This window comes from Leopardus geoffroyi, chromosome B4, assembly GCF_018350155.1.
Source record: "Leopardus geoffroyi isolate Oge1 chromosome B4, O.geoffroyi_Oge1_pat1.0, whole genome shotgun sequence".
Taxonomy (NCBI): Eukaryota; Metazoa; Chordata; class Mammalia; order Carnivora; family Felidae; genus Leopardus; species Leopardus geoffroyi.
In genome coordinates, this window is record NC_059341.1 from 132,686,703 (window position 1) to 132,693,920 (window position 7,218).

Consider the following 7,218-nt stretch of genomic DNA (forward strand, 5'->3'; position numbering starts at 1 on the left):
ACAAGGAATGCACGGCTCATAGTAGGTGTTCAATAAACGCGACCGGCCCTTTCTCAATCCTCCCTTCCACACTGTGCAGAGCCCCAGGGAGCACTCCATGCCCCCTCCCTCATGACTCTGCGGTGGCCTCACCGGCAGGCAACCAGGACTGGGGTTCGCGTGAGTCTTTCGTGTGAACCGCTGGGGGAACTTAAGCAATCGGAATCCTGGGTCGGTGGCAGAGAAGTGCCTGGTCACTGTCACACCTTTCCAGGGAAACTGGAAGGATTTCAGGGGAGGCAGATGGCCTGTGTGGTCCCTTCACCCAGCCAGAGGCCTGGCCTGGTGGCTGCCCTGGGAATGCGGGGTGCCAGGGAAGAAGGGAGGGGCAAGAAGGGGGGGGGGGACAGAGGTGTCTGTAGACCCAGAGCCTCTGTTCCTGTGGGATCAGTCCTGATGCTAGGTCACTGGGCACAAGTTTAAGGAAAAGGTAGAGGCTCGGGGACAGTGACGTTTGGGAGACAGGAGAGGGAGGCCTGGTGGCTGTGACACCATAGGGTTGAGAGGAAACGTTTGGTCATGGCCACCTTGCTAGTTCTGGGACCCCTCTGGCTCATCTCCTGTAAGGAGGGTCTGGTGGAGGCCGACGGTGGACTGAGAGGAGGTGCAGACTGAGAGGAGGCAGACAGGGCAGCTCCAGCCAGAGAGAGGTTCAGGGACCCCAGGAAAAAGAGTCCCCTCCCCACACCCAAGCCTGAGCGCCTCTGGGCGGCTCTCCTCTCCTCTCTGTGCCTCAGTTTCCTCATATGTATGATACCCTATCATATCATAGGACAATACCCCCACTGTTGAGACTAGAGGGAGAATTCGCTATATTTGGGAAGGGCAGGGGTGGGGAGGGGGCGGGGGGAGGGATGTGAGACAGGAGCGCAGAGGCCTGAAGGGGCAGGGGAGAGAGGCTTAGATGTCAGAACCTGGGTGACCCCCGGCACGTGGCTTGTCATCTCTGGACCTCGGGAGCCTCACCTGTGGTGGGACAGTCTGGACTGGGTCCCCGGAGGGTGAGTAGGCTTTGACTTCACTAGCACAGAAGCACGTCCCAGAAGGAGCGAGTAGAACGGTCCCCCTCGAGTGGTTCCATTAGCCCAGCACTATATTACAGGCCTTCGGGGGCCCTGTCCCATTTAATCCTTGCAAGAACTCTATGGTGCAGGCGCTTGTTACCAACGGGGAAACTGAGGCACGGGTCATCTTGTTGTGAGCGGCGGGGCCCCGGGCGGCCAGGGACAGCTCTCTGGAAGGGCGAGACTTGCTCTGAAGTTGGACGGGTAATGACGGCGAAACCTTCGTCCGCCTGGACGTTTTGCCAAAGCCCCCCTGCCCGTTTCCCACTCTCAGATTTGATCCTCTCAATGTCTTTATGAGGGAGAGTCTACGAGCGTCCCTAGTGCACAGGTGAGAAAACTGAACTAAGACACAGAGAGAGGGAAGTGCCCAGGCTCACTCAGAGAGTAAGCAAGTGTCTGAGCTAGAATGGAACCGATTCCCAGTTTCTGGAAAGGTCGTTCCAGGCCAGCAGGGCGCTCACTGGTTGTTTCGCTCTGGGAGCCCAGTCAGGCCTCCCTGGTCCCACGGGGGCCTTGAGAGCCTGTGCAGAGGGCAGGGAGGACTGGAGGTGAGGGGGCTTGGGCCAAGCAGGTTGGACACCTAGAATGGGGGAGGTGGACGGGAAGGGCCGTTTCAAAATGCCGGAGTCACAGAGCCCAGGGGTTTGGGGCTTAGAGAGTTCCTTAACATCTGGCCAGCCCATTCTACAGATGGGACAAACTGAGGCAGCCCAGCCCCTTAGCTTGGTAATCAGACCAGGACACAGCTGGCCTGCCTCAGAACTCTAAAGTCCCAGCAGCCCCGAGGGGGTGAGGACCCACGGTGGGGAAAGGGGCCACGGGGGTCCAGCGGGCCAAGACCCAGCCCAGCAGGCTGTGCCCTGGGTATGGAGGACCGAAGGGGTCTCTCCCGCCCTCCACTCCCACCCTCGCCCACCCCCCAGCACTCAGTAGTCACCAGGGTGGAATATTTTAGCACCTATAGAAAAACCGCCACAGACGGCCTGTGGCAGCTGTTGCTAAGGAAACGCTCCCAAAATAGCCCCCCTCCGCCAACCTTTCCCGCTGCTGCTCCTGCTGTGGGGAGGGGAGGAGGCCAGGAGGGGAGGGGGTGGCACACGAACCCTGGACCCAGCTTCACCCACCCACCCTTGCTCCTGCTGCCACGCTGCCCCAACACTGGGGCAAGCCAACGACCTGGGCAGCCACAGGTCTGCAGAGGGGGCAAGGGCTGGCCCGGGGCCTCGACCACAGTCCTCGGCTGGAGGAAGGTCACCCAGATGAGGGGAGGTGGGGGAGAAAAGAGCCGCTGCACCCCAACCCCCCCCCCGGCACACTCCTCTACGTGCACCATCACAGACCTCACCGTTTTACACATCCACTTGTGCACACAAGTACAAACGCACAAATGCCCCCCCTCCCCAGATATGCCTATTCACCACCCAAGACACAAATAGATGCACGGGTAAACACATATGCCTCAAATACACAACACACACCTGCAAGAACATACCCACAGCCATAAATACGCACATTGACATACACATACTCAAATATGAATCCCAAGTACACACAAACACCAGTGCATGCACGCATGCCTGGCACACGCGCACACACACACACACACACACACACACCCCGATGTATATACAGTCTCACAGCCCGTGAATATACAAGTGGACAAACACGTGCCCAGCACGTGGCGTTCAGAGAGCCCCGAGTGGTGTTACCGTCGGGTTCTGTGCAGAAGCCACGCGCGCCCCGGGCTCTCCAGACATCCTCACTTAGTGGAGAACTCCTGTGATGCGGCCACGGAGTAGAGGATTAGGAGGAGGTGTACAGGAGCGTGAGTAGAGGTCGATGTCTCTGCGAATCCCTCGAGTAGGCGGTGGGGGGACCAGAGGATCCCTGGTGCCTGGGAGAACTAACCTGGGTCCACTTCTTGGGAACGGGGCAATTCCGGGAGGGAACTGCAGACCAGAAACCTCCGGGCCTGGAGAGTTGGGAGCCCCAGGTTCACCGGGCATCTGGATGTCACCAGGCCTGCAGCTGGGGGGGGGGGGGGCGGGGTGAGGATGAAGACAAGAGGACACTGGAGTGGCAGCAGTGATGGTCCTTAACATGCGCACAGCGCTTTGCAGTTTACAAGCCACCTGACACTTGTCATTTCACATAGTTGGTAGCGGCTACTCTGAGTTATCCGTGGTGCTGTCCCATCTCTGCGGCACAGGAGGGAGAGGGGACTGGAAGACCACGCGGCGAAGCCGGAGCCCAAGCAGGTGCCAGCACCCAGCTCCACGCGCCTGCCACTCGGCTGCACTGCACGAGCTGGAAAGCAGGCCAGCGGGGTGCAGGGCTTGCCTTGGCCCCTGATTCGCCCTGTGATATTGGGGAGCAGCCAAGCCCTCCATCTCCCCGCCGGGAAAGCTGAGAGCGGACCCCGGGGGTGTATACGCTCAGTAGTTTGTAGCCACAGGGCTAGAGAGAGGTGCCTACCGGATGCCCTCAGAACGGCACCGCAAGGAGGAAGGGCACCGGTCGCTCGCCTCCGCACTTGGCCAGCCACCCCTTCCCCACCCCCCCGCCCCCCTCCCCGCCCCCGCGCACCACGCGCTCCGTGGCTCCGGTTCATCGATCCGGGTTCCGGGTCTTCGCTGACGCCTCGTCACTCGGGAGACGCGGCGAGCGGCTCCCGGTTGCCTTGGGAACCTCGCGGCGGCCCAGGCGCGCGGCGCACGACTCTCGGAGCGCGGGGCGCGGGGCCTGCACCGCGCGCGCGGAGTGTGGCCTTTGATGTCTCAGAAGGACACCTGTCGCCGGGAGCCAAGGGAGGGGGTGTCGCAAGGTTTGGTATGTTTCCTTTTTCTATTAATTGAGGTGTAACTTACAAGCCGTAATACTTACCTCTTAAAGGGTCCAGCTCAGTGGATTTTTACGTGTGCATAAAACCTGTGATCACCGCCCGGATCAAAACACACAACGCTTCTAGCGCCCCAGAAGGCTTCCTCGGGCCCAGAGGTTATTTTTAATTGTCTTTTTTGCACTTCTCCTGGAATAAACCGGCGAGGGGATGATCGCCTTCTGAGAACACGGAATTTTCGGAATTGTCTTCTTTTCTCCCGGCTCTGCTTCGCCTGGCCCTCTTTGGGCCTTGGTGTCCCCTCATGGAAGCCAGGGACTGGTTCCCCTTGTTGAGCGGTTTCCTGCTTGCAAAGCGCTTTAGAGACTTAGCTAACTTTGACTCCGATAACTAACCTATGAAGTCAGTACTCGGTTTACACCCAGGTTACCCATGAGAACCGTGTGACTTGGAAAGAGAAAACGAATTGCCCAGATTCGGACAGCTCCTCAGTAAGTGGTGAAACTTGAGACTTGAACAAAGATCTGTCTAACCTTGATGGTCATTCTTCACCCCCCTCCCCTTTCCCCCATTTATTGGCCTCTTTTAAAGATCTATGCAAATAAAATACGCTGGGAGAGCGGGTCGTATCCCATTTCTGTGCCTTGGGGCACATCGTTCCTTCTATTTGGGACTCCTACTCTTTTCTCCCAGGTTTTGTCCTTCAGGCAAGCTCCTACTCATGCTGCAAAACCCACTGGGGCATCGTCTGAAGCCTTTCTAACTGCAGTCCTCCCTCACGGCTCCCCCCCACAACCAAGGGTAATTAGTCTCTCCCCTGTGTCATATTTAACTCTTGCACGGACCCCGCCTCCCACGGTGCCCCAGGGGCTCCTTGAGGCTTCCTTTTTGTTCACCCTACAGGGCACCAGCACACAGCTGGTCTTCAACAAACGTGCTTGGAGCTAAAAGCAGAGGTTTTGGAGCCTTGGTTTCCCACTGTGTTAAAAATAGGGCCGCACTCGCTCTGCGGAACGTCGCTCAAGAGATACTGGGGGGTGGGAAGCTTCCAGAACACCCCTGGGCAGAACTGCAGGAGGAGAAAGGCTGCCCGAAGCCCACCCAGATTAGGTGAGGGAATGGACTTGTCCGCCCCTCCCGAATGACGCCCCGGGGGCTGCCTGGGAAGACTTCATTCCTCCTACTGGGGGGCGCCCACTCGTGTAGGCCAGAGGATGCCATAGCGGATGCCTAAGGGAGTCCCAGGAGCTGGGGCCCATAGCTCCCCAGTGTTTCCAGGGCCCTGCCCAGCGAGAGGCAGCCAATTCACTGGTGGGTATCCTCGGGACAGTGCTTTTCACTTGATAGCCGCACTTTCCTTCCACACAGAATTTGAGGCAGGTGGCAGGCTATTCAATTGGGCGTGTAACAAAGTGTAACAAAGGGCGAGCACCAGGGAGGAAAAGAGATTGTTACACCCATTTTCTTTTCCCCCTATAACTCAGTAACTCCCCCATCCTCTCTCCTTTGACTCTGAATGTCCAATTTGCATTGTTAATGAGGAAAACCGAACCCTTGCCCTTTGAGTTGAAGGACATTTCCCTCCTGGCGCCCCCCCCCCCCCACTGCATCCCCGACGCACCGACCCACCGACCGCAGACACATGTTGGGTGTCGGGAAAGTGAGGCTTGCCGGGATGAGGGATGTGCCCAGAACCACCCAGCATCAGGGAAGGACAGTGTCAGCTGGTGCAGGTGGCCTAAGCGCTGGCATGAGCCAGAGCCAAGGGCTTTCCCTCTTCTCCACGAGGAGCTTTGAAAAGTGTTCCAGCTTGGGGCGCCTGGGTGGCGCAGTCGGTTGGGCGTCCGACTTCAGCCAGGTCACGATCTCTCGGTCCGTGAGTTCGAGCCCCGCGTCGGGCTCTGGGCTGATGGCTCGGAGCCTGGAGCCTGTTTCCGATTCTGTGTCTCCCTCTCTCTCTGCACCTCCCCCATTCATGCTCTGTCTCTCTCTGTCCCAAAAATGAATAAACGTTGAAAAAAAAAATTTAAAAAAAAAAAATAAATAAAAAGAAAAGTGTTCCAGCTTAAAGATGGGGTGAGTATGAGAAAGGCAGGGCGGGTCACTAAGAACAGAGTGGTAGAACTTTGGAGAGAGCCGTGTACGTGACCTGGGGGAGCAAGAGACAAGTTTGAGCCTCAGTTTCCTCATCTGTAAAATGGGTGTGATGAGCTCCCTGTCTTGAGACCTAGGGAGTACCAGTTTCCTGGGGACGCTGGAGACTAGAGGCAGGGAGGACCACGTCCCCCGTCAGCAATATTTTTCCCTTCATTGTCCCCATTAACAGGTGGGAAAGCGAGGCCCAAGGAGGGGCCCTGGGAGGCTCAAGGCCACAGGGGCCACCCAGCCTGGGATCTCTCCCCTCCACCACCACGGTGGCCATTCCTCAAACCTACCCTGGTCTCAGCCAGTTCCCCTGGGACGGGGAGGGGGCTTGGAGAAAGAGAGGGAAGAGGAGAATTCTAGCCTTGTTCCAGCCCCCGCTGGCAGTTGGGGCTGCTTCTCGGGAGGACAGATGTTTCACCAAATGGCAAATGCACGTGCTTTTCCCTGGCTTGGGGAGGAGGTGGGCGCTGAGAAGGAGATGCCAGCTGGTAGGGCAGAGAACCGTAGCCACACCTGAGGGGTTTAAATAACCACCGCCTTCTCTGGGCGACGCTGGAAGAGAGGCATCTGGGCAGGACTGGCGGGGGGGGGGGGGGGCGGTGGCGGGGTTGGGGGGGAGGAGAGAGCAGAGCAGCCCATTCAGAACCTGTCACAGCCCCGAGAGGAGTGCCTGGCTCCTCCTTCCAGAAAGACTTGGCTTCCGCACCTCACCTCCCTGGACCTCCACAGCTGTCACCTGCAAAACGAGGATGTCAAGCCTGCTTCGGAGGGTGTCTGTGGAGGCTGAACGGATAGAAGCAACTAACATGCCCGACGCACGCAAGGCACCCGGTCACTGCTCAATACTTGGCGGCTGTTGTTACTCCAACCCCCCTGCCAGGGCAGAAGTCCCCCCTGCGGCATCCTTGACAAATGGACACCCACTCTCTGTTCACCCACCTCTGGTGACAGGGATCTATCTCATCATCCCCTATTGACAACCCACAGTGTCGTACATTCATTGAATTGCATAAACCCGGGGGGTGCCTGGCTGGCTCGGTAAGAGAAGCACGCGACTCTTGATCTCAGGGTCGTGAGTTTGAGCCCCACGTTGGGTGTAGAGATTACTTAAACGCAAATTTTTTTTTT